Below are 27740 nucleotides of genomic sequence, written 5' to 3' on the forward strand. Positions count from 1 at the left end.
GCTGCTCGGGGGTCCTGGGAGAGGCAGAGTCCTTGGAGGCTTTTGCGGGGAGCCAGAGAGAAGCAGCTGGGGCCAGCCACTTCCCGGAGGCTTCTCTCTAGGCCACAGCCCCTGTCTCGGTGCGTGATGAACAGCCCCGCAAGAACGGGCCAGACTGCTTGGAGCAGCTTGGTGTGATTAAGCGGTAGATTTACAGCTCCCGGGCCCACAGAGTCTGCTGCTCAAGGGAGCCAAAGAAGTGTAAATAATCCAGGCCTCCTGGCTGGGCCTGATCCTGGGAGAGACAGACCCAAGATAGGGCCCCAGAAGGAGATAAAAATCTTGGCCTGAGTCACAGACTGATGCCAGTAGAAGCCGGCCAGCTCTGGGAAGGCGAAGTCTGCCTGAGAAATAGACTTCCACCCTCTGCGGGCTAACGATCGAGTAGGTTCCCCACCTTCTCCGATGGAGCGTTATTCCCCCCGGATTGTATTTGCTCTGAGTACGTGTGGGCAGAGAGAAGGTAAATTCAGGAGAGCCGTGGTGATGGGCAAGAGACACAGGGTAGAAGGCGGATTTGGGATTCCCAAATCAGTGCAGACGCAGGAAGCAAAGCAAAACTCTTGGGAAAGGCTGGTTACTTCCATTCGTTCAGGCGGTGGGTGTGCAGGTGTTCAGCAGGAGCAGTGGTCTTGGCATTGACCTGAACACGACAAGTAAGATAAAGGCCGAAGAGCAGAAAAAGTGTTGTGCACCTGCCTTGGCTGACGCCCCTGATTTAGGCAAGACAAAGATGCTGGGCTGGAGGGCCAGTGAGCTTTCACAAGGTGCCTTCCAGCTCTTAAGGGGTTGTCATTCCCAAAATACTCGGCCGAGCTTCCAGGGGTCCTTGAGGAGCACCCCCTCTCCCAGCGTTGTCTTTTCCTCCCTTCTGTTCGAATGTAGGAATTCTGAATCCAGGGGTGAGGGAGGAACGGAGGGAGGAAGGAAGAGACAAAATGGGCACATGACAGCATAAGGGAAGCAGTGATGCAGCTCTAACTCAAAAATTGCCTCTTGGGAATAAATGCCACAAATCATATGCAGATTGCATGCATTGCATCCAGGTCCTCCTGAACCCACCTGTCTTTTCACCTCCTTTCATGTGGCCCCTGCAGCTGAGGTATAAACAGGTGCAGATGGGAACTTGGTGGAGCTAGAGGAGGCTTTGCCTAACCTAGAGTGGTAGAGTGGTCTTGGAAATAAACGCTGATGTCTCGTTCTACTAAAACAGTCTGCGAACCCTAACAAAACCCGTTACTGGGGACATATCGGTTGGCAACAGTGTGCTGGGAAAACCTCAAAATGAATGGGCCTCGGCCGCTGCCCTCACATTGCTTACAGTCTAACAAGGGACGGGGGGAATAAAAGGGAAGGAGACACGTAGCCAATTATCTAGAACATCCCATTGAAGTCTACGAATGTTCTGCCTTTTCTTCCTGTTCTTTATTTGTAGATACAAGGTTGTTTCTTAAGCAAAAACAGTAGCTGCCCCCCGTGCAAATTCAAACAATATATACGGAAAAGAAAATAGCAACGAGTTCCCAAATGGGACTGCCCAGTTTGTAACACCATGTTAATATTTGATGAACACCATTCTGGACACTTTGGCAGGAAAATAATCAGAGGGACAGATGGATCGATCAGTGGCAGTATAGATAGGTGGATAAAGTGATGGTCGGAGGGATCAAATAGACCCATGGTAAATGTGGTATTTTCAGAAGGCATCGTGTATGGCTAAGGACCAGGCGGGTAGCTCTGGGTAGAAGCTCCTTCCTGGGTCCCTAAGGCAGTGCAGTGGAAAAGCATAGAGAGCGCGTAGAAGGAACCAATGCAACCTTACTGGAACAAAGAAGATGCCAAGGCTCATAATTTGGCTGCATATCTGTTTCTCAAATGGGATGCTTTCTGAAATTGCATTCAAAATGTGGTCAGAGGAGAGGGCATGAGCCAGAGCCAGAGGCTGGTGAGTGGCCTTCAGGGGCTATGGTGTCCTCCTGAGATCTTATCCTGTGTCACCTCCAAAAGCATCAGCACTGGCTCAGCTAAGTGTCCACATGGCTTATTTATAAATATCCTCTCCTTTGTCCTCATCTTCGGCCACAGCCGCCCAGTTCTTGCTACAACCTCACCAAACAGAGGGGTTCCGTGGTAGCCAGTCACACCGAGCGGATACAGGAAGAGTTTGGGTTCGAAGCCACGGGGCTGTCTCCAGTCTGGTGAGATATTAGTCCGGAGAGCTCCCTATGCCAGGTGGAGCTGTGATCAGTGGGCAGAGTCTAAGGGGGATTTGTGGTAGCACTCTGAGACCTGTCACCCTGAGAGCTGTAAACCGTATAGAAGTAGGTAGCTAGGTGATTTCACCTGGGGCTGGGTCCAGGAATGAGGTCCGAGAACAGCTCAGGGGGCCCATCTGTCTGAGGCCGAGAACTATGAGTACAGAATATTCATAGACAGCTCGGACGTCTTTTTTTTTTTTTTTTTTTTTTTTTAAGGTTATTTATTTATTTTGAGAGAGCACGGGGAAGGGCAGAGAGAACAAGAGACAGAAGCCCAAGCGGGCTCTACGCAGGGTTTGAACTCAAGAACCGCGAGATCATGACCTGAGTGGCGATCAGGAGTCGGACACTTAACCGACTAAGCCACCCACGTGCCCTTCAGACGTCATTTAAGAAACAGTTTAATGGGAGCGCCTGGGTGGCTCAGTGAGTTAGTTAAGTGTCCAGCTCTTGGTTTTGGCTCAGGTCATGATCTCACAACTTTGTGGGTTCGAGCCCCGCACCGGGCTTTGTGCTGACAGTGCGGAAGCTGCTTGGAATTCTCTCTCTTTCCCTCTCTTTCTGCCCCTCCCCCCACTTGTGCTATCTCTGTCTCTCTCAAAATAAATAAATAAATTTTAAAAAATAATAATTTAATGTGAGGCAAGAGAACAATCAATACAGATGAAGTCGGACGGCGCGGGTTCTAGCCCAGCGGTTGCTGTATCTGGAGGCATGACCCCCTCGCTCGTTTGCTTCCCCCCCTCACGAAAGGGAGGAGTCGAACGAGATCCCAGGGTTGTCTCTGCAGTCCGAAACTCTGATTTGGATCCCGTCTCAACGTTTCATAGCCACGTGGCCTTACACCGGTCACTTCACCTCAGTGTGCCCCACGAGAGTCGACGTGAGGCTCAGTAGACACTCCGCTCAGCAGAGGGGAGTTTCCTTCCCACTGCCTCGCGTGCAATGACCCCTTGTCATTGACTTTCTATATGGCCCCTTCCAGCTCTCAGGCCCTTATGATTCCGGCTCTGGAGGGCGGTGACTGTGAGTGATGATTAAGAGGAAGTGAGGTGGCCGTGTGGCACCACCGGTGGTCCCCAGGCGGGGCCAACAAGCCTGTGTTCCGGTCCTGACCCACCTCTAACGAGCTGGGTGGACTAGACTCTTAAGTTCCTAGGGATTCCGTTTGCTCCCCTTCAAAGACGCAATTAATAAATCTAATCCAGAGCCCCTTTCATGTTAAAGAAGCTTGTCTAAGGTCTTGGGATGGAGACTCTTCAACACCTCTAGAAGGTGACACCAAAATGACAGTAGAGAGACAGGCCTGAGGTTAGACCAAATGAAAAAGCTCTTGGAACCAGAGTTTTATGAGGCTGTGGGTGCCCATGTGAACGCCTTCCCCAAAAGATGAACGCTGGGGAGAGGCTAGAAATGCTGGCTGGCTGTGGAGAAGTGTATTCCTGTTTTGAGGCCGTGATTTAAGACTTCGGCATTCCCTAAAAGACCTAAGACCTTTATAAGACATCGTGGGACGGGGGCTTCCCGTCACCTTATAATAAACCTCTGAGCAACCTGCTGTCATCCGCGCCTTCCCCTCGTCCCCACCTCTTGTCTCTCTGTCCCCCTCCTGTGCCCCCAAAACACGGCACCTGTTGTATCTTCGGCACCACGTCAGTGGAGAACCAAGTCTCTGGTCTCAAGTTCTGCTAAGGGAGGTTTACATCTCCCTACAGAGCGAGAACAGTCCAGTCCAGCTCATTCTTTCTCCCTCCCTCCCCCTCTCTCGGTTAATTACACCTAATTAAGAACTAGGACTAGTAAGAAGTGTTGGGTCCTAGTGCCACCGCCTAACAAGCCGGTGTTAATGTACTGTTAATAGATCTAGGGCCAGCCAGTCCCAGGGGAGCATTTGGGAACTGATTCCCCAATCCTGCTAATTGCCCGGGGCCCCCGCGGACAGGATGCCTGGCTCTTCCCTAGAAAGTCCGCCCCTGCTTCCTCAACAGCAAATTGACAGATGCTATGGGTGTGAATACAAGTTCTCCCGTATCCTCAGTGTCTAATGGAAGTCAGACAGCAGGTCCAGGGAAAATCAGGCTGCGAGCCAAGCGCAAAACTGAGCGAGAAGATGAAAAGAAACTTGATAGCCCCCGTTTCCACCCAACTTGTCAGGTTGGCCACTCCCCGATAAAGAATATAACTCTGTACTCAACGTGGATGGGAAGGAGTATGGGGATGGAAGCAATTATTCTATTTTATACTTTAATTAGTTTGAATTAGCAGAGGGAATAGAGGCATAAAATGATCCAGCGAAGGGTGAAATAGAAAAAGGGAGTCACAGTGGAGAATGGCTCCGTGCAGGCTGGAAAGGGCCTTGGGAACAGCAGAAAGGCTGGTGACGGGGGCGTGCACGTGTGTTTGGGGGGCGGGTGGGGGCATGGGATGCTGCTCTCTATTTCGAGGCCTGGAAAGGCAAGATAGCATAATGGTTAAGAGCTGGAGCATGAGAGTCAGACGGAGCTCCATTTAACCCATAGCCGTGTGCTAGACGTCCGGCTTTGAGAAAGTTATCGCACGTCACTAAACCTCAGTTTCTTCGTCTGTATAACGGGCCTAATACTGGTAACTGTTGCGTCTGACACACAATGCTTTCAGCGTGAAGTGTGATTGTTATCATCATTGCTGCCATCGGTCGTGTCAGAAGTTCTTTTGCACCCCAGAGAAGGCTAGAAGCCTCTCCACTTAAATTACGGCTGGGACAGAGTTCCCGAGTGTTTGACCCCAACCTGTCATTCCTGCTGCTCCTTCCCAAGGGACGCTTCCAAAGCCTCTGGCCTGGCCGAATGACAGCGTCAGGCTAAGTTGCTCATAATCTGCTATTTATTTTAAAAATCCAGGAATGTGCCCAGCAGACTAAACAGTCCCGCTGCCCTTGATACAGGCTGAGGCAGCCCTGGGCCCATATGTGAGGCCCAGGAGGCCAGTATTGCAGGCATCTGTGGAGAGAAGGGGGGGTCAGGCCCTAAGCCCTCAGGGTCTTGTCTGGCTGCAAGTGTGGACACATAGCCAGAAAGGGGCTATCCATGGGGCTTTTCATTCCTGGCCTTTCCAGGTAAGGAAACCAGGTCCCAAAAGATACGGCTGCTGTTCTCCAAGTAGCGGGCACTCGGATCCCAGTTTTGAGGGCAAAAATGCCCTCACGTTTGTCTACAGTTGGCATACCGTTCTGGTCACTTACTGCTACATAATAAACTGTGTCAAAATTCTGGGGCATAAAGCAACCATTTTATTATGTTCACAAACTATGTAAGTCAGGGTTCCAGCCATGGTGCACCGAAGAGGGCTTTTCTTTTCTTTACAACACAAATGACTTGGGGCGCTTAGAATTCTAAGGACTAGAATCATCTAGAAGCTTCTGTCTGTCTGGGAACTAGAAGACCGGGCTCAGCTGGGGCTAGTGCCCCAGAGTGCCTAGTGATCAGAGTGCCTAGGAGAAGGCCTCCCCATGTGACACGGGCTCGCCCACAGCACGGTGGCCGCAGGAGAGCCGGACTTCTGGAACATGGCAGATCCTGGCAAACATGGCAGCTGAGGGCTCGAAGAGTGAGGATTCCCACAAATGAGGTAGAACTATTGCCTTTTAATGACATCGCCTCAGAAGTCACAAGGCTGTCTCTTCTGCCTGCCTCTTTACCTCTCCACTGCCAGTCACCTCGGGTGATTCTGATTCGGGACGCCCACGAGCACACCTGGAGAGACAAGGCTCAGGGAAGATAAATACGTGGTTTCCCGACCCTTCAGGATCATGGAAGCGCAGAACCTCCGAGCTGGGAAGGACCTCGGGGCTCACCCATCATGACCCCACATGAGAACTCGGAGGCCCAGAAGGCATCTGAGCAGGGTACCTGCCCCTTCAGTGTCAGAGTCATCGAAACTGGCTTGATTTCCCAAAACTCACGGGGAAGTTCCAGTAGCTTTTAAGCCTACAACTGATTTGGTTAAAAGTTGCATAAGTCCTAAATGAAGCCCACATCCAATGTGGGCTCTGAAAGTGCTTCCGGGAAGCCTTTGAGGGAATCCTTGAGGAACAGGATCGCATTGCCAGGAAATTGCCCAGACAGTGGCACACAATTTTATTTATTTATTTATTTTCTTTTTTATTTAAAAAAATTTTTTAACGTTTATATATTTTTGAAAGAGAGAGAGAGAGAGACAGACAGAGTGCACGCGGGGGGAGGAGTGAAGAGAGAGGGAGACACAGAACTCGAAGTAGGCTCCAGGCTCTGAGCTGTCAGCACAGAGCCCGATGTGGGTCTCGAACTCACGGACCATGAGACAGTGACCTGAGCCAAAGTCAGACGCTTAACTGACTGAGCTACATAGGTGCCCTACGTCTTTCTTTCTTTCTTTTTTTTTTTTTTTAATTTAAATCCAAGTTAGTTACCATACAGTGCAATAACGATTTCAGGAATAGAATCTAGTGATTCATCACCCACACACAACACCCAGTGTTCATCCCAACAGGTGTCCTCTCCCACAATGCCTAGCTCCCATTCAGCCCATCCCCCACCCAGCACCCCACCAGCAATCACCAGTCTGTTCTCTGTATTCAGGAGTCTTTGATGGTTTGTCTCCCCCTGTGTCTTCCTCTTCCATTTGCTTCCCTTCCCCTCTGTTCATCCATCCTGTTTCCCAACCTCCGCAAAGTGAGTGAAGTCGTATGATGATCTGTCTTTCTCTGACTTACTTCGCTTAGCCTAACACACTCCAGTTCCATCCACGTAGTTGCAAATGCTAAGATTTCATTCCTTTTGAGCACTGAATAATATTCCATTGAATATATATACCACATCTTCTTTATCCATTCATCAGTCGACGGACATTTGGGCTCTCTCCATTCTTTGGCTATTGTCGATAGCGCTGCTATAAACACTGGGGTGCATATGCCCCTTCAAATCAGTATTTTTGTATCCTTTGGATACATACCTAGTAGGTGGCACACAATTTTAAAGGGTTCCCCCCGGCAATGTCTCTGTCGCCATCAGCCCACTGAGAAGGCGGGCCTCTGAGGTGCCCCACTTTTGCTATGCAGGGCAGTGGTGCTTTACCTGGTGGATACATGCAGGAAACTGACTTTCTAACTACTGCCCACCGTAAGTAAATTAAGAGAGTTGGAACGAGAAAAACTTTTGCCTGGAGTTAATAGAAACAAAATTCATGGGGTGCCTGGGTGGCTCCGTGGGTTGGGGTCCAGCTCTTGGTTTCGGCTCAGGTCACGATCTGAGTTCGGATCAGTTCATGGGTTCGAGCCCTGTGTCAGGTTCTGTGCTGACCGTGCTGAACCTGCTTGGGATTCTCTCTCTCTCTCCCTCTCTCTCTCTCTCTCTGCCCCTCCCTTGCCTGTGCACCCTCTCTCAAAATAAAGAAGTAAACTTAAAAAAAGAAAAAGAAAGAAAAGTCATCTGGGAGGATTGTGAGGCCATCCTTCTCTGAGTGTCTCATGGGCAGGAGGGACCCCTTCCCAGGCCCTCAGTCCCCTGCCTTGGTTGAAGATGTGCTGGGTGGGGAAGACAGGTGGGAAGACAGACCAGACCCTCTAGCGCGCCATCCGGGAGTATATAGCCAGCTTCGCCCGAGAACTCATTTTGGTTTCCTTGGTTTGGGGGAGGGCCTATCTACTGCAAACCTGGACCTAGCCCCCAAAATGAGCATTTTCAAAGGGCCTATTGTGACTCAGAAGCAATAGTAAGTCTCCTACCTGTGGCTAAAGCCACTGAGCTGCCAAACCCCTAAGGCAGCTAGAGACTTGAGGAAGGCAAAGGAAGAAAAAAAAATGTGGGGAACCACACTTCCAGATGTTCCCTGCTCATTTATTTTGACATCTCAGACTATTATTTTGATTGTGCACATTTGTTTAGTCCAGGCGATAAGGCTTCCCAGGGTGCGGGCAGAGCGTGCCAAGGTGTATTTGTACAAGGCGCTCTGGGTCTCAGTGACGGGAGCCCTCCCTCTGCCTGGGCGGGAGGCCTGGGCCCAGCCGTGGGGGAGGAGAGGATGTGAGGAGGCCCGGGGCTGCAGCAAGGCCTGAGGGGCTTCGGGGAGAATTACAGAGTTTGCGGATTAGGAAAGTGAGGATAAGCGAATTTCGGCTGCACTTTTGTTTTTAAATGTGTCACTTTCAATCCAAGCCTTTGATGCACATGTGTTTCTGGTTAAGGGCCTGGGACCCCAGTGTGGCCCAGGAGCTAAGCTGCTCATATCAGTGCCTTTCCCCAAGCGGGAGGGGGTGCGGGGAAAGGTGACCACCCCAAGCCTGGGTTTTGATTTTCTTTCTTTCTTCCCCCCTCCCCACATCCCCCATTTCAAAAGTCAGGGAACAAAGAGGCTGACACAGACCTGATTCCCTGGCTATTAATATTCTCACTGGAGCATTTTTCTAATAAATATTTTCACATGAGAGAAAAGAAATGCAAACCCACCCTATTAATCAGACGCTTGGCTTGTTGTATTTAAGAGAGAAAACTCCAGCCTCTTATTTTAAAATCCTTTGGTTTGGAAAGAAATGATTGAACACAATGCCCAGGCTAGAAGGACTGGTGCCAAAAAAACTCATTTCTCTAAATGGGCAGGGGGGCTGGAGACTTTCTCTAATCCTTGGCGAGGGACTCGATTTCTCTTTCTAGGCAGGTCGTGTGAACACTGACGCTCTGACTGCCCAGAATGATGTTTCTGTGACTGAGGGATGGGAAATCGTAGTGTCTCCACACCAGCAGGAAACCCACTCCCTTTTTTCTAGAGGTGAAGAAACTGATGCCCCGAGAGGGGAGTCACTTGCCAACGTCTTCCCCTGACTTACCAGGAGAAGCAGAAATTAACCTGGTCCAGCCTGGCATTCTTTCCCCAACTTGAGAACAGCCTCGCTCCGCACAGGCAAGAAAGGAAACTGGTTGTCTTTAAACACTTGCAGTTAAAAAAAAAAATTAAAAACAACCTGGGCCCAAGAGAGTCACTGAAGATGTTCCCAAGGGTCAAATTAAAATAGGGAAAGATTTGCATATCATTTGCATACACGGACTCATTCACTCACCAGACCGTTAAGTGCCTACCATGTATAATGCATAGAGCTGTCCACTGACAAGTCATTTGCATATGCAGATCTAGGCAGGGCAGTCTATCTAAGTAATATTCCAGCAAAATGTTATAAACCCGGCTGTCTGCACATAGGTACCTTCTTGACTTCTTTCTGCTCTTTCCAATGTTTAGCAGCAGCACCGTTGAGTGTGCTTTTGTGTAGCAATAAATAAAATCGAATCCCTGCCCTCAGGGAGGTCTCATTCTGGTGGGGAAGAGTGATGTATAGATAAATTACAATATAAAGTGAACAGTGCCGGAACAGAGACCTACTGTGTGCTCCGTGACCCAAGTAAGTCACACCGACCAGGGAGAGACCTGTCCTTGTCCTTCCATTCTTGGGGTCACTCAGACGGAGGACTCCTTCTCTCGCTGACACAGCAATTCAGAGCTTATCTAGTGAGGGGCTCGGAGATTATCTAGTGAGGAGCAGCCTTTTATTTTACGGATGAGGACAGGAGACCTGAGGGGGAAGCAGCTCTGGAGAGGGGAAGGTCTGCCAAACCAGGATGTGAGGAAGCAGATAGTGACTATGATGGGCAGTTTCCTGACCCCGTGAAGAGTGTGGGCTCTAAACCCTGCCTGCCTGCCTGCCTATGTTCAAATCCTGGCTCTGCTACTTACTGCTGCGTGACCTCGGACAAGTTGCTTTACCTCTCGGTGCTTCAGTTTCCTCATCTGGAAAATGGGCACAATTACAGCATCTGCCTGAGGATTAAATCAAATGAATGAATACATAAAAAGCATCTGAAAAGTATCTGGCGCATGGTACGTGCTTAATAAATGTTGGTAGTCGTAATTGTAGTTTTCTGATTGTGCCCCATGCATAATCACCAGGCCAAGCCCTGCAGATCACGCTCCGCACGTAGCCGCACCTAAAAAAGAGACTTAACCACCTCGCCCTGCCTCTCAGCTCTACTTTATTTAAGATGTGTTGAAATCTAGCTAACATTTAGGTTCGGTTTTTCTTATGTTAGTTTACAAACACGTCCTCGGCTAATCCAACAATGCCATGGGAGAAGTAGTATTGTCCTTGCCTCTTTTGGAGACAGGAAGACTGAAATTCAGTCTGGCTAAGGAATTTGCCCACAGCCACCAAGCTGGGAAACAGCAGAGTTTGCACTCCACCCAGCCTTCGGAAGCCAAATCCACACTTCCGGCTTCTCGAGACAGCGCCCCCTGGCTGCCGCGTGTTCGCAGAGGGCACCTCCCTTCCTGCCCGCTCTCCACCTGGCTCTGAATTTAGGAAAGGGCTCAGCAGCGGCTTTCGGGGCTCCAGGAGACCAGCACAGACTCACAAGTCCTAGTTTGACACCCCCAAGGAGACTGGAGCAGTGCTCTGTTTTATTTAAACATTTTTTTAATGTTTATTTATTATTGAGAGACAGAAAGACAGAGCATGAGCAGGGGAGGAGCAGAGAGAGAGAGAGAGAGAGGGAGACACAGAATCTGAAGCAGGCTCCAGGCTCTGAGCTGTCAGCACAGAGCCCAACGCGGGGCTCAAACCCACAAACTGGGAGATCATGACCTGAGCCGAAGTCGGACACCCAACCGACTAAGCCACCCAGGTGCCCCCCCACCACCACTGTTTTGTTTAAAACAAAAAACAATAAAGGAAAGCGAGCGCTCCCCTGGGCCTTAGGTGCACAGTCACAGGAGGGGCTCCGGTGGTCAGAGGGGATGGAGGAAAAGAAACTACCACCGCCGCTGTTTAGCCTGTGCAGTGGGCCAGGTGCTTCCCAAGCAGCCTCTCGACTCCTTACAAGCTTGAGAGGTATTATCTCCCCTACTTGACGTGCAAGCAAGGCTCAGCAAGGTGAAGTGACCTGAGCGAGGGCAACACTCTGAGGAGGCAGGGCTGGGGTGGAGACGCAGGTCTGTGTGCCCTCACCCCACCATCCTGGAGGCCGAGCAGGTGACGTCATGACTCCCCTGCACCCTCTCTAACCCCCATCCACAGCTGGCCCGTCTCTGCAAGGAGGGCAGGAACGGGACACAGGAGGCCCCGATTCAGCCTCTCTGTGCAACTCCTGTGTGAACCAGGCAAACAGGAACGGCTGCAGTCACTGCCCTAAACGGGGGTTGGAAGGCTCTAGAAAGCCTTCTGCGCTTGCCGCCTCCAGATCTCTCCAGGCCCGCTGTGACTGACACCCCAGAACTCTGCAGCTTGCTCCTTAGCTCCTCCACGGAGCTCTCCCTCATGCTCCCCGTGTTGAGTTTCTGTAATTGAATGTGTTTTATTTAGACCATAACATTTAGTGCCACTTTGGATTTCCAATTAGGCTTCAATCAAACGCCGAGGGTCTGATTCGTTTTGTTGTTTTGATCAACACAAAAGATGGCAACATCAGAGGAGCCGTCGTGAAAAGTTATTTCCATCCGCCGATGACTAGGACAGTTGCTTGTGATGTGAAGATACAGCTTCGGAGATGCCAAGAGTTGTACCAGGCGTGGGGGAGGGGGCGGGGGGAGGGAGGACAGGGGATGGCGGCGAACCCTACAAGGAGCACGGTTTGAAGTTTGGGGTGCACCCCCCATTCTCCACGCCACCACCCCCCCCGCCACCCCCCAGCAAGAGAGGGTAGGAGGTGGGTGCTGGGCATTGAGGCCACTTGATGAAGCTCCTTCCTCTGCAGGCCAGAGTCCTGGGTGCCCAGGCTGGAAGGGGAAGGAGCTGGTTCCTTGTACAGAGGGCTTGGGCCTCTTACCCAGGAGAGGTTCCATGAACAGAGGGCTCCCATGAGACCGGAAGCTGACCACGAGTTGGTTTCTCCAGACAATGGCCCCTGCATTCCTCAGCCGGAAGTGAGCAGCTGTGCAGGCTTATGGAAACCCGGGGTGGGGGTGGGGGGCAAGGGGCCTTCCTCAACGCCCAGGGGTTCTGGCCAACCAGTCACACACGCTGCCTGTCAGACAGCTGTTCTCTCAGGGGCTGGTCCTAGGGACAAAGTTGAGAATCCAGTGGTGAGCTGCTAAGGAGGTGGTGGGGGAAGAGTGACAGGGGTGACAGGAGATTGACAAGGGAGTGGTAAGCTAGGATTCTGCCTTCCGTCACTCCCTGGAGCCTCACCGCTCGCTGGAGTCTGAGTGAAGGCCACGTGGAGCCTCAGTTTCACCATCGATAAAATTTATTTGAACGTCCCCCGCAACCAGGACATTTCGCACATCCTTTTGACCGCACGCCTGTGTGGGACAGAGGCTGGCCCGGGTCTGGGAGTGCGCGTGCGTGTGAGAACAGCGTTCGTGGAGGATGAGGCCCACAAGAGCAAGCATTCCTGTGTGTTCTTTGAGTGTGCAAGGACATCCGCCCCAGCACGGCGCTTTCAGACGCCAGGCCAGGGCTGTGCTCACTGAGGGGAAAGCCAGTCTGTGTTCCAGCGCCTCGGGCTTGCCCTCTGAGCCTTCTGGACCCCGTCCGGCTCAGGGACCCAACGTCAGTCACAGTCCCCGCCTCGTGGCTTGCGTGCCCCACAGTTAAATGCCCCGGGGCCTTTGCCGCTCTGCACGGAGCGACCTGTCTCACTCCCCCTCTTGGTTATTCCCCCCCCCACCCCCCCACCCCCCCCACCCCCCCACCCCCCCCACCCCCACCCCACCCCCCCACCCCCGCCTACTTCTGCAGACAGCCTGGGGTTTGAAATTTGCACCAGATGGAGGGAGAACTGCCTGTGTCATCAGCTGTTGGTGGCTCAGCAAACAGTCTGGGTTCAGCCTCTGTCCCTCAAGTAATGTTTAATGAGTAGAGGGAGATGGGCAGAGATGAGAGTCGGGCGGAAGGAAGATTGGAAAGAGAAAAATGAACGGAGCTGAGAACAATGTCTTCGTTAACCACTCAGCTTCCGGGCGATCTATCAAACAACCCTTGAGGGCCTATTGTGAACACAGAGCCCTTCCCGACAAAATCACACATACACCAGGAAAAGAGTATTGTGAGACAGTTTGCAGGGCGCTGGGAATGCATGAGGGGATGCTACCCAACAGAGTCTGTCAGCCAGGGAAGGCTTCCCGGAGGAGGTGTTGCTCTAGGTGAATCATGAAAAGCAGGGGAGCTTTTCCCCAGATTTGGTACTGTTGGAGCAGAAGGCAAGGGTGGAGAGGTACCTGGCCTCGGAGAATATCCACAGCACACAGGCGGTGAGCAGACTGCAGGTGGACTCAACCTACCTGCCCTAACCAAGATGAAAGGAGCCTCGGCCCAAACAGAAGGTGCTTCAGGCTCCTTCAGCCCCTACCATTGAACCAGAGAACCTGGGAGAAGACGATCATGCAGCAAGCTTCCGGTGTTTTGCCTTCCCTGGCAGCGCCCCCCTCCCCCCACCCCCCCAGCAGGTCATGGATCTAAGAGGCACAGTCAAGAAAAAGGACGCCAGCACGGGTCATGGTCTACCACCAAAAGCCCTCTGTAATCACGCCAACCCCCCCTCCCCCGCTCCCCGCCCCTCGGGACAGCTACTTCCCTGTATGGTGAGGACACCCCCTGCTCATCTCAGGTTCAGGGAAGAGGAAAAGGGAGCTCGTGTGCCCGGTCCCATTCGTTCACTCGGCCATTCCAACCACATGTTTTGGTAGCAGAGACCTTGCCCTCCCGGCTGCTTCTGTGTCCCCAGGAGATATTGCAGTGGTTGGCCCTGGTGGGTGCTCAACAAACACTTGTCATGGGATGGGAAGAGACAGGGAAGACGGGAGACAGGAAAAGAGACAACGTGTGCAAAGGAGACATTGTAGGATAGTGTGCAGAGCTCACGTTTGGGGGCAGTTAGGCCCGTGTTCAAATCTGGGCTCTCCCACTCTTTGGTAGGGCCTGGCTTCCTCTCCTTAAGCCTCAGTCTTCTCCTCTGTGAAGTGGGGATAATAATAATACTGGCCTTATAGGGTTGCTGAGCATAAATGATCCCTGCAAAGTGCCTGGGACAGAGCAAGAGCCCAACCCTGGAATCAGCCCCAGCTAAGCCCTCGTCCTTCTCTCTGGTTCACTCGTGAGCTCCCTGGTTCACTGCCACGGAGACCCCCCTAACTAACATGTTGCTCATTTTTCATCCTTAAGTCATCTGCCAGTTGCATCTATTTCTAGCTTCTGTCTTGTGAGACGAGAATAAGGAAGGGAAACAGATAGCTGCAGAGGCTCATTTGCCAATTGTCAGTGCCCGCCGTCAGCAGAGCGCTCTGTCTGCTTCTCCCTGGGTGCCTGGAAAAATCACTGTGACCTTTTATTTACTGGTTGATCCAGTCAGCGCAGGTCTCTCTGCCTCCCCTCTCCAGCCCACCCTCCACATCCCCACCCTCCACCAGCCCAATGCTGGCTTCCTGCCTCCCGCGCCCCATCCCGCTGCAGGGTGGGCACGCTCGGCTGGTCCCTCTGAGCCTCCCTGTCTTCATGATCAGATTCTTAAAAACCTGTGGGCACAGACAAGAGGAAAACCGGAAGTATTGATCTTTTCTGCCCGGTGCTTCCGCCGGGGAGGATTTTTTTTTTTTTTTTTGCCGTTGAGCGTCTTCTGCGGGCTTCCTCTTCATTCCCATTTCACCGAAGAGCCAAACTGAGGTCAGTTTAGGCCAGCAAGTGACCTGCCCGAGGGTGACTCGGTACGTCGCAGCACTGCCTAGAAGAGCGTATGCTTCTCCCAGGCCCTCGCCCAGATTTTTGCCCTTTGACCTCTACCACACATCTCCTCCGTCATCCATTTCCCCGAAACCCCTCCCTCCTTTTCCTTGCACCTCTTCTGACCCTCTGGCCTGTGCTGGCCGGCAGCTATTTCTACTCTTGTTTCTTCTCCCTCCCTTGGCCCAGCCATGCATTCACCTATGCCCCCCCACCCCCACCCCCGAGCCAATCGGGCTGCCGTGTGCAGCCCCGGGGACATGGTGGTGGCAGTTGAGGGTGGTGACAGGGAGACCGAGATGGCTAACAAGTGGGTACTTACAAGAAGACAATCCCCAGAGGTTCCCGGAGGCCAACAGTGAGCTGGGCAGACCCACACTACCCAACCCATGCCTTGATTAGCTGCAAGAGTTAACTGTGTGAACAGTGTGTGTGTGTGTGTGTGTGTGTGTGTGTGTGTGTGCGCGCGCGCGCGTGGTGCACAAGCACACATATGTGTGTCACACATACTGGCTTCCAGAACAAAATTACCCAAGGTAGAGTATGGCTTTCTTACCCCATCGCCTTCAGACCGCCTGCCTTGGATGACCCAGAGCCTTCCCTGCCCCTCTCAGACTTGGGCGGCCATACCTCTCTCTCGAATTTGGGGAAAGGAATTTTAAAAGCCTCTTGTGCAAGTCAGCTCCCTGCTTTCCAAGCTCTCTTCTTGGCCCTCGCTGTCAGCATCAATTTTCTGCAGGGAGTGATTTAACCTTCATTTATTCATTAATTCTTTTTTCCCCTTTAACTTCGTTAGGTAAGATTTATAAAGGTGCTGAATTGGAAAGGTCACCTGTCCCTGGGCCCAGGACACAGTGTGCCTGCATCCCTTCTCATGAGCTTCTTTCCAGGAGCGCTCTGGAGGTGGGGAGGGGAGGGGAGTAGCAGAGGAGAAAGTCAAAGCAGAGCCTAGGGTTCCCCAGGAAGGCAGGGCAGGCACCCGCTGGCTGGTGGGAGGCCCAGGGACATGGGGGAAGGGCGGGCTCTGTTAAGCACATCTGGAATCCCGGCCCCACCTCTCACTGAATTGACCTTTGCCGAATTATCTAATCTAAGCCCTTGGTTTCCTCTTAGATAAATTGTCAATAATGATAGACTCTACGTTATCAGGTGGTGGCAGGGATTAAATTGGCGATATACAGAGAACCCTGAGCACGGTACCTGACGCACAGCAAACATTCAATAAACAGTAGCTTTTTAAAAAGATCTTCAATTGTCCTGGTCGAACCCTGACAGTACTGCGCAGTCGTTAGCTCACTAACCACTAGCGACTGGTGCGCAGGGAGTCTGTCTGATTGCTCCACGACAAGCAGGCCCACGTATCCCGTGATTGATGCCATCTCCAGAACCACAGGCAAAGCCTAAGCTCATAGAGGAGCCAGAAAAAAAGCCAAGCCACCGCCTGGATCTAGATTGCTTCCTGAGGCCCAGCAGATTACTGCACGAAGCCAGGCTAAACTGGCATCCTGCTCTCTGCCGTGGCCCAGCCGCGCTCGCTGTCTGGCCCATCCCGCAATGATCCATAGTCGTGGGCCTTTCCCAAGCCTCTGAGGCCTGCCGGGCTCAGCCTTCAGCCATCTCGTCTCGAGGAGCTGTGTCTCTCATTAACAACCTCCCCAGATGAAGGAGAAACAGACTAGAGGCTAAAGAACCGTGCAGGTGTTTTGAACTCATAGAAAGGTAAGAGTGTCCCCTTGCTGCCACCTCCGTGTGTCCTTGTCCCTTATGCCCCCCAAAGAACTCAAATCCATCCCAGTTCGCTGCAGTCAGAATGAATTCAGCCCTCTCTGAGCTTCTTTAACTTTGTGGTAAAAATGATGTGTCTGTTAAACGTCCGCCGTCTCCCCCATTAGGCTCTAGGCTTCTAGGAGACCGGATGCAGGTCACAGGCACCCTGTCCCCTCCCGGCATCGACTACAGCCCACACTCAAACGGCGTTTGAGAAGATAATTTTAATAGGAAAGCACAGAGGAAAGCGGGCAGGCGAACCTATTCCGTGGCCCAGGCTGAGAATATTGGGTTTGACTATGATCACAGAGGATTACAAGAATTAATTTTATTTTATCTAATATTCTTAGACTTAGGGCCTCTGGAATTCAGCATGCAAATGTATGCTCCTAGTGCAAATTGGAGCATGCCCAGATTAATGGAGAAAATTCTAGCCGCCTCACTTTTTGCAGAATCCCATTTCCCTCACCTGGGATCACCCGTTTGTTTGCAATGCACTGAGAAGTAGATTGCAATAGAGGAAGGAACGCTGGGTGGACGCATCTGCCCGGGGTCTCTTTGGTGCTAGACGGGACGAAGACCGATGCTAAGCTCGGGACGGCACCCCTCCAAGGAACATGGGGTCCTCTGAACAGGACCCACGGGAGAGCTAAACTGCTGATCTGGTCCCAGGGCAGTCCTCCTTGGTATGCAGATCACTTCACATGTATGACATTAGTTTGTTCTGTCCTCACGCTCCCAGATTTAATGAGATTCTTTGGGCATTGTTAATAAACAATGCCTGACCTTTCTAGAGTGGCAACATTGTGTCGTTTTATTTCATGAACTAAGGCCCCACACAACAGGCCATTTGGTATAGTCATTGTTCCATTTTCAAATGAATTTAGTTCTAAAAATGAGTTCTGCGACTCTCACAGTACCCATTGAGATCACCAGACATCTCGATCACTTTTTGAACAGCCCCGATAGGAAGTGACCAGCAATCATACCTGAACTTCGAGGGCATTCCTCATTATGTGAGTCCTTCCTGATTCTCCAGCTGTGGCTGCCACCACGGCCTCCATGCCTGGCATCTAAAGACACTGTATGGGGCACCTGGGTGGCTCAGTCGGTTAAGCATCCGACTCTTGATTTCCGCTCAGGTCATGATCTCACAGCTCCAGAGTCTGAGCCCCGCATCGGGCTCTGCGCTAACAGTACGAAGTCTGCTTGGGATTCTCTGTCTTCCTCTCTCTCTGCTTCTCCCCCCACTTGCTCGGGTCCGCTCTCTCTCAACATAAATGCATAAACTAAAAAAAAAATAAAAATACAACGAAGACACCGTAGCTTGTAGCACTGTCTGGGCCTGCCTGTGGACGATTTCCTGTCCCTGCGATTCAAGCTAGATCAGTACTGGAATTTGTAGGAAGGAAAGCCTCTGTCGTTGGGCGTGCCTAAAGCCTAAGTATCAGTCAGTGGTGCGTCAGCTTCCATCTTGCGTGAAGTTCAGTTTCTTTACCTGTGGCCCTAGACTAACATCTAGTGGCCGTGGGGTAATGGTGATACGCACCAGCACGGAGAGTGAAGCCAGCCACACACGCAGTTTAGTCTTTAAATACTCTCTGTCTCTAGGGGCAGCCAGATGGAATAGAGACGGCCCTGTCATTCCTGAAACTCTCAGAATGGCTGCCCTCAGGGACACAGCTCCCTTCAGTGACAGAACAAAGGTGATTGACATCTCCTGAGTCCAGTGACTAGCCTCGTCCCTTTCACTCCAGCTTACAAGCCCCTCCTACCTCAGGGACTGCCGTCGGCCCACGGGTGTCGCTTTCCTGCATCCTAAGGCTACAGTCTTAACATATAAAATTACTTTAAACACAAACAATGACAGATAACCATTAGAGGAGAGTCATCCTTTTACATTGTAAAAATAGAGTTGGGAATTGTCACTTTTAAGAGATAAGAGAGAGACATATGGGCAGAATACCAAGAGACTCTCATTTGCCTCTTAACATTAAATCTAAATCATAAAACCATAGACAAGAGACTCTTACAATTGGAGCTTATTTTGTTTTCCTTTGTTCGTGAGAAGCATATGGAGGGTACAAAAGGCACACATTCGAAAAACGTTATCATTTCCCTACGCTTTGGTTTCCCCAGTGGTAAAAACGAAGGTTCCAAACGACTGACCTCTAAGTCTATAACTAACTTAGTGACTAACCTTGATTCAGTGAGATTTCTCAGGGTGAACAGTTGGCCAGTTTCCATTATAACACTTGCTTATGTGGGGGTATATTAAGCTGTCTTCCTTCACCTTTTTGGCTTTGAATGAAGAAATTTAAGGGGCTCCTGGGGCGCCTGGGTGGCTCAGTTGGTTAAGCTTCCGACTTTGGCTCTGGTCATGATCTCACGGTTCGTGGGTTTGAGCCCCGCGTAGGGCTCTGGGCTGACAGCTCAGAGCCTGGAACCTGCTTCGGATTCCGTGTCTCCCTCTCTCTCTGCCCATCCCCTGCTTGCTCTCTCTCTCTCTCTCTCTCTCTCTCTCTCTCTCTCAAAAATAAATAAGCATTAAAAAAAAATTAAGAAGTTACTAATATATGCTACAACACGGATGAACCTCGAAAACATTATACTAAGTGAAAGAAGCCAGCCACAAAAGGCCTCATATTGTATGTTTCTATTTATATGAAATACCCAGAACAGGCAAAGCCACACAGACAGAAAGTCCACTAGCGGTCGCCTAGGGCTGGAGCCATCCTCAGGGGGTGGGAGAGAGGGGCAGGGGGAGGGACTGCTAACGGGTGTAGGCTTTCTTTTTGGAGGGGATGAAAATGTTCTGAAATTGACTGTGGTAATGGTTGTGCCATTCCGTGACTATGCTGAAAACTGTTGAACGGTACGCCTCGCGTGGGTGAATTTTATGAGAAGTGAATTCTATCTCGATAAAGCAGTTAATTCAAAAAATATTAGGAAGGCAGGACCAGTGTGGCCACTCCGTAACCTCACCTTCCCCCTGGAGGGCAGGGTCAGCCCACCCGGGATTGTGCCAGGCTGTAGCATCCAGAAGATGTGCCCTCCTCCCTTCATTTTCTTGTCCTCTTCCTGTCTTCTCCCTGCTCTGTTCCTGCCTCAGTTTCCTGTTCTTCCTATTCCTTCTCCCTCCCTTCTCCCTTTTCCTTTTCTCCCTCCCACACCAGCCAATTGGCTCTCCTTGACCCCGGCAGGCTGAGGAGGGGAGGGAACAAGAGATAACAGCGAAAATTAATCCTAACTGTAATAATAAATTATTAATATTATTCTAAGTTATTATTAGAGCTGCGCGGGACTTGATTTAATCTCTACAACGTCCCTGTTAGGGGGATAATTATCCACATTTTATAGATGAAGAAACTGAGGCTCACGTAAGCAGAGTAGCATATGCCCACGCCTGTCGGGAGCGAAGCCAGAATGCACGCCTGGGTCTGTCCGGCCTCAGAGTCTATTCTTTGAAGCACGATAAGACCTCACATATGAGGCTGGGCTTGGTTATTTATTGATGAATTACAATAGAAGTAATTTGATGGGGTTCAGGACTCCAGTATCTGAAATCTCATCTGTTGGTCTGATATTTACGGCCATTAATGGATGGTATCTGTGTGGCGCTTCTATTCATTATGGTTTTCATTAAGACTCTAATCCTGTTTAGAAGTCCGTTTGTCATTTTTAACTCCTCTGTTTAATCTTGGGCAGCCCTAATCCCTCTTCACTATACACCCGAAGGAGATGGCTCCTGAAGGCTCTCCCGACCCACAGCTGTGTGCAGGGGTGGGGCGGCGGGGGGAGGGGGGGGGCAGTGAGTGTGGTAGGAACATCAGCGCGTTGTGAGTGTGTGTGACACGAACGTGTTTACGGAATGTCAGTGTGAGCATGTGGAGGGAGTATGTGTGAAGAGTGTGGGGGGGGGCGCCAGTGTGTTGGTGTGGAATGCACGTGTGTTTGTGTTCACGAGTGTGTTTGTGTGAGAACACAAGTCCGTGGGGCAATGGGGCACGTGAGCGTGTCATAGCACTCTTTTTTCAGAAGTACAGGAATTCTTGAGCACCGAGCTCCGACGGGGCTTGTAAGAGGCACTGGGTTCACCACTTGAAAATATTCTGTCTCTGGCACCTGGTGGCTCGGTCAGTTAAGCGTCCGACTCTTGGTTTTAGATCAGGTCGTGATCTCACGGTTCATGGAATCAAGCCCCTCATCGGGCTCTGCGCTAACAGTGAGGAGCCTGCTTGGGATTCTCTCTCTCTCCTTCTCCCTGCACCCCTCCCCTGCACACGCACTCTCTCTCCCTCTGCCTCCCTCTCTCTCTCTCTCTCTCCAAATAAAAAACCAAGCATTAAAAAAATATTCTATCTCTAGCTCAGCTAGGCTGAAACACCGGTAGACACACTATCCATTTCAACTCTCTATTCCCCTAGAGACTTTGGGGATCATGGCCGCCAGATATGATGGTTCAGGTTGTGTACTCCACAAAGGCATCTGACTGAGCGGCAAGTGGAGGCTGAAAAGGAGTCCTCACTCATCTCAGCAATCATGCACCTAGAGGGGGCGCCTTTTTCCAGTTGCACAAACTGTGCTGACCTGGCTAGAGATGGCCCAGAGAGGGAGCTTCAGAGAGTTCAAGCCTGTGGTCTCAAGGCCTCCAGTAGCAGCCAGAAGAATGCTAATGAGGGCACGGAGAAGGCTGCCTCCCCTTCCTGGCCCCACGTCCTCCTCTGGAAGGCCTTTACCCCCTTTCTGATGAATCCCGTCGTGTTCTGATCACCACTTAACTCTGAGTGCCCTTGCCCCACTCCAGCTTAATTTTCCCTTCTCAGTATCTGCCTTTTAAGTGTCCTAAATCTTGTTTTCACATCTTTGTTATGTCCTTCCAACTAGCTAGCAAGCTCTAGGAGGGCAGAGAGCGTGTTTCCATTTCCTTTGCTCTCAGCCACCCCTGTGACATCTATCCCAGGACTCTGCCCCCAGTGGGGGCCAAATCAATGTTGACACAACTGAGCCGCCCGCTAAGAAGAAACCAAAGCTCTGTACTCAGAGCCGGGGCAGTGATCCCGCTCCCCAAACACCAGCTCAGCCAAACGGCTCAGGGGACACAAACACATCCCCCTAGCCTCCCTCCAAGCTTTGGACCTAGTTAACCACAAAATGTCCGTAAGGACTGGAAAGTTCTGGAAAAGCTCAGCCCATCTCACCGTCTCTCTCTAGGGTGACCCAGAGCTCTGGGTTTGGGGAAAACTTAAGAAGCGGTCCCAACCCTTCACCCGATTAACTTTTAGTTAAAGATCGATCGGATTTCCGATAACCACGGCTTGGCCTGGGACTAGAGCTGTACCCGTCTGGACCCGCGTTCGGTTTGCATGGCAGGCAGAGAGAGCATCCCGGGAAACGGGAAAGGGAAACGGCCCTTAGCTGGGTCTGTGACATTATGGCTTGCTTGCTCCCCCTGCGAAACGATGTATAAGGCATGTCCTGTGGCGGGACAAGTATCTCCTGCCTTTCCTTCCTGAAGACCTCCAACCCTGAGCCCTTGGCTGACCCCCTTCACTTCCATCTCCAGCTTTTCAGCATCGGTGCCCCTGAGCCTCCTCAACATACTCTCACACTCCAAAATAAAGCATTCAGGCAGTCGCTAAATGGCAGTATTGATGCTCCGTCCCCACATGCCCTGAAATGATAATGCATCACCCGTGGTGCGCATCCAGACGGAGCCAGATTACGCTCAGGTGGTTAAAAGTCCAGGTCTAATTAGAGTTCCAGGGAATCAAGCCATTGTATTATTAATGATTCTCCAGCAATGTTCTGATTAAAACAGTAATTTTAATAAGCACAGCTCGATGCTAAGTGTTCACTGAGCACCTAATTACATCAGTTATAACTCCAAAATTATTTAAAATTCCCCCCCCCCCTTTTTTTTTTCCAGCAGACCCGGCATGCACCCAATAAAATAGAGACTCAGACAACTTGGTGATTATTTGCTCTAATTAATTTCCTAAGCACCTGTTAAAAAAAAAAGGGGGGGGGGGAAGAATCTTTTGTTTCTCATCCGTTTCCTCAGGTTCCCCTCCACCCCTCTCTATCCCCAGCGGCTCCGTGACATTGGTTACATCTGAGGCAGCTACTGAAGGAGGCCAGGAATGGAAAGCAGGGCGGAAAGTACAGATTCAAACATTCCCCGCCACCACCCTCCAGGCAGGGTGGTGGGGGGAGGTTTAGAGCAGTAATCCCCATTGATTGAGCTGCGGCCTGGGGGAGCGGGGACGCAGGGGCACCCAGAGGGCTTCTCACCGGGGAGCCAGCTCCTGGCAACACCCTTATCTTCATTAGACCAGCTTGGGATGTCACATTCAGTGACTTTACTTGAGTCTCCTGAGGCATCCCAGTGGGGCAGTTTTCAAATTCTGTTGACCCACAAGCCACTTGACTTGAAAAAGAGAAGGCACGCCTTCTGTATACTTCCTGGAAGGACACCAGGGTTTCAGACAGAACGTTCTGGTCAGTGGAACCACCTGAGAGTTGACGCCCTGAGCCTTCTCTTTATTTCAAATCACGTTATCGGGAAGGTATCAGTTTGTCCCCAGAAGTAACACACGGAAGGGGCACCTGGGTGGCTAAGCATCCGGCTTCAGCTCAGGTCACGAGTCTCATGGTTTGTGGGTTCGAGCCCTGCATCAAGCTCTGTGCTGACAGCTCAAAGCCTGGAGCCTGCTTCAGATTCTGTGTCTCCCCCTCTCTCTGCTCCTCCCATGCATCATGCTCTATCTCTGAATAATAGATTTTTTTTTAAAGTTAAAAAAATTAAAAAAAAAAAAAAGTAGTAACACAAGGAATTCCCCCCGGATGTGTATAATAAGCCTGGTCCTGAACCAGGCTGTGCTGTGGCTCTCACTTCATGTGACTGTCACCAAGACAGTTGAGATGGGGATGCGGTCCTTCGCATTCTCATGTCCCCCAGTGCGTTGGGGGATGGTACCAAATCCCACTGCTTTATTCTGTCTCCTGTGGTCCCTTCGCCTCTGTCCAATACCTGCACAGCTCATCAGCTTACTCTTGGATATTAATATCAAGGCCTTCGGGTCTCAAACACAGTCTTAATTCAGAGTTATAATGTCCAGTTCCAGACCAGAAGAAAATTCTGACCTTGACCAAAGCTCAGATCTCCCCCATCCCGTGGCCTGGGCCTCCTGCACTCTGCCCATGGGGAGCCACAAAGGGTGGGAGGGGGGTTTCTGCTCCTTTTCTCACTTATCTTCCCCTAGCAGAGCTGTTGTTACTGAACCCTTCTAGGAAGCAGAGAGGAAGGGTCAGAGAGACCCTTTCGCACTTGAACTAGAATTGTCACAAGATAGCCTCCTGCTCTCAGGGCTGGCCAATGCTTCTGACTCTTTTGAGGCTGGGTCCTTCATGGGCCCTTGGACACCCCCTGCTGAGCTCCTCTGGCTGAAGTTCGGGCAGTTGGGCAGTGTTTCCTGCCCTCTCCTCTCAGCCCTGATTTCCCAGCACTTCACTCCACATAGAGCTCAGCTCCAGGGGTTTCACTTGGACAGGTCACAAAATGCTTCCGGGCCAGCTCTCCTTCCCGAGGTGACCGCATCTGGATTTGGTGCAAGGAAGCATTTGCCCATCCTTGGCCACTACCACTGTCACAAGGACTCCCCAAGGTCCTGCCTTCACTCTGCCTCCCAAGAGCTCACCAGCTGACTCTCTGGATTCCCTGTCCACTCTGTCCCCTACAGTCTGGGGCATGCATCTCAAGCTTTCCTCGTAAGCGTCCTATTAAAGGATGCCTAGGGCTTCCTCCAAAATCTCACAATGTCTCCTCCTTTTCATCCCTTGATTCTTGTATTTCTTTGATCTGGGACCAGGACCCAGGATGAAGGCCAGAAGAATCTTGAGACTTAACTCTGAAAAATTGTGTGATAGTCAGCCACCTTAGTGAGCTTACAGCATTCATGGGACCTTGGTGCTTTGATATCTGATAATACTTACAAATGTGGAAACTGAGGCTCAGAGAGTTTAAGAGGTTCACCCAGCACAGCTGAGTACGTGGTGAGGCCGAACCAAGTTCTTCTAACTTTAACAGTCATGTCCTTTCCAGGACACCATGCACTTCTGCTGGGTTATAAACATTAAGTCTATTTAAAAAGAAAATGAAAAAAAAAAAACCAAAAAAACAAAAAAACCCTTCACATCACCTAATGGATCCCAGCAGAATGCCAGGGGCGTCCGCCACACCTAAAGAACCTTCGCATAAATTCTTAGTACATTTACTTAAGAAGCTTAAAATAAAACCTGGATCACTGGGCAAGTGTGATTAGCTTCTCAGCAGGTATTTATAGACCTATTCTGTGTAAGAAACTGAAGTTGGAGCGTAGAGGGATATCTCATACGAGGAAGTAAAAAGCAGAACCGTTTGAGTAACCTAAAAAGATAGAGTCCTAAGAAGAGTTTACAAAGTGTATTAGAGTCCTGCCAACTGGGCAGGTAGTCAGATTCTAAATTCGGAAAGAGACATCATAGAGGTTGATCTGGGAAGGCTGAACGGAGGAGGGGAAGCCCGGGGATTTGCACGTGATCAGAAGAGGGGAGGACATTCTGATTAGCAGGATTGTGTAAGCAAAGTTAAGGAGGAGGGGGGACCAGAGCATGAGAGGCCGCCCTAGCGGGAGTGGGCATTGATACTGACAGAGGGAGCCTGGAGTGGAAATGTCAACCTGGTGAGGGCAGAGGTTAAAAGACACAAACACCAGGGGGGGCATTTGGACTATAAACTTCATCCAAGAGGCAATTTTTCTTGTTGTTTTTTATTTATTTATTTATTTATTTATTTATTTTTAAATTTTTTGGTATTCTTTAGGTTTTTTTCACTGAGGCCATCGTTATAAAACACTGCCTCCTGGAAGCCCTCTGTGATTTTCCCTTCCTCTTTGCTCTTGTAGCGCTACCACATGTCAACCATAGAGCTAATATTTCATTCTTATGATCCCCTTCAGGAGCAGCGATGTCCTAAAGGCTCCACCTTCCCTCTTATAGAAGGATTCTCTGAGGGGCGCCTGGGTGGCTCAGTCAGTTAAGCATCCGACTTCGGCTCAGGTCATGATCCCACGCTCCGTGAGTTCGAGGCCCGCGTCAGGCTCTGTGCTGACAGCTCAGAGCCTGGAGCCTGCTTCGGACTCTGTGTCTCCCTCTCTCTGACCCTCCCCCGTTCATGCCCTGTCTCTCTCTGTCTCAAAAATAAATTTTTTTTTTTTTTAATTTTTTTTTCAACGTTTTTTATTTATTTTTGGGACAGAGAGAGAGACAGAGCATGAACGGGGGAGGGGCAGAGAGAGAGGGAGACACAGAATTGGAAACAGGCTCCAGGCTCCGAGCCATCAGCCCAGAGCCTGACGCGGGGCTCGAACTCACGGACCGCGAGATCGTGACCTGGCTGAAGTCGGACGCTTAACCGACTGCGCCACCCAGGCGCCCCAATAAATATTTTTTTTAAGAAAAAGATTCGCCGAGTCCTCATCCCCCAAAAACACTAAAGGTAGGACCCACCCTCTACCCAGATGGCTGCAAAGGTATTCTTACTCCCATTCCTGACCAGCCTCTTCTTGGGCCCTGATGATTCCCACCCCAAATCTCACTTTCCCAAGCTTATGCACCATAGAGGCTTCAAAGAGAATTTGGAATTAACTGGTGCTCCAGACCCTCTGGTCTTGCTCTGCGGGTAACTGGAAGGCAGGGGGAGCAGAACTGGAGGGGCTGGAACCTAGAGGCCAGGGCCTGCAAGGCAGATGCCCAGCTCTTAGTTAAAATCAGGTTCCGTGTGGTAAGCTTATTCTTGGGCTCTGTGCATCCAGGGGCCTCAGTGGAACCACCTGGGCAGGTGGAAATGTGAAATGGATGGACAGGAATGGGTGAATGCCGTGGCATCCCTGCCTCGTTACCCCATTCCCTTGCCCTCATCACCTTTCCCCTCTTGGAGTAGAGCAGTTGATGTTGACTCCATGGGGAACTCTGTGGGACCTGGGTAATACCAGGCATCTGGATCCCAGGGGGATATCTGTTAAAGTTATTTCTTAGGCCCCATTTCTCCAACCCACTCGTCCCATATTTCCTATCCCACCTGCTTTCCCTAACGGAATAAACCCACGGTTGTCATGGAGACAACATAGTCTCTACATCTCTGCCTCTTTGTAGATCCTTCCGAAAATAAGAACTAGAAAGGCCCTACGTCCACTCCCCTCGTATTTCTGGCCCAGAGCTCCTACCTAAGAAAATATGGTATGGCGTCTGGAATATCTACTTTGCCCATTGAGTTTCCTGCCCTCTTTGTACTTTTTTTTTTTTGCCAGTGTTTTACCTTGATCCTTAGGAGACTAAGCTTGATTTGACTTCTTTCAGCAGAGGAGCGTGAGTCTCAGTGCACTTTGGCCTCAGGTAGGGATTCTGTCATTCGTAAGGACAATAGTTTGAGTGGCTGCACTGCTCTTCCTGCAAAGGGCAGACATAATTCTCCCCGTATGACAGACCAGCGGTCTCAGCCTGAAGAGGCGAGGTGGCTTGCTCAAGGTCACTCAGCACAGGAGTGCGGAGCCTGGGTGCCCGCCCTTTGCAGCTTTCCCGTGCGAACACTGCCACCTTCAGTGGGGTCTGCAAATAAAGACAGAGCATGATAACTACCACTATTTAGCACCGACTGTGTGCAAGGCTCTTTGTATACAGGTGTTGCAGAAACCCCCAAACAACCTTGTGAAGTTGATATCATTATTGTCACCATCTTACAGAGGAGAATACGGAGGCATAAGGAGAGCTGACAACTTAATGTCATATCGCCGATAAGCATAGGCACTGGCTTTGAAACTGAGGACTGTCTTCTTCAGAGAACGCCTTCTTAGCCGGTACAAAATACGGCCTCTATCTGGAAAAAGAAAAAAAAAAAGGATCCAGGAGAAGGCAAGAGGCCGTTG

The 27740-nt window shown here is 50.8% G+C and overlaps 1 protein-coding gene across 3 annotated transcripts in view; it reads left to right on the forward strand.

Moving 5' to 3' along the window:
* The window catches only part of PLXNA2 (plexin A2), a 207053-nt gene that overhangs the window by 95645 nt on the left and 83668 nt on the right, over window positions 1-27740 (forward strand). The gene's annotated exons all lie outside the window — the stretch shown is intronic.

This window comes from Neofelis nebulosa, chromosome 15 (genome assembly GCF_028018385.1).
Source record: "Neofelis nebulosa isolate mNeoNeb1 chromosome 15, mNeoNeb1.pri, whole genome shotgun sequence".
Classification (NCBI taxonomy): domain Eukaryota; kingdom Metazoa; phylum Chordata; class Mammalia; order Carnivora; family Felidae; genus Neofelis; species Neofelis nebulosa.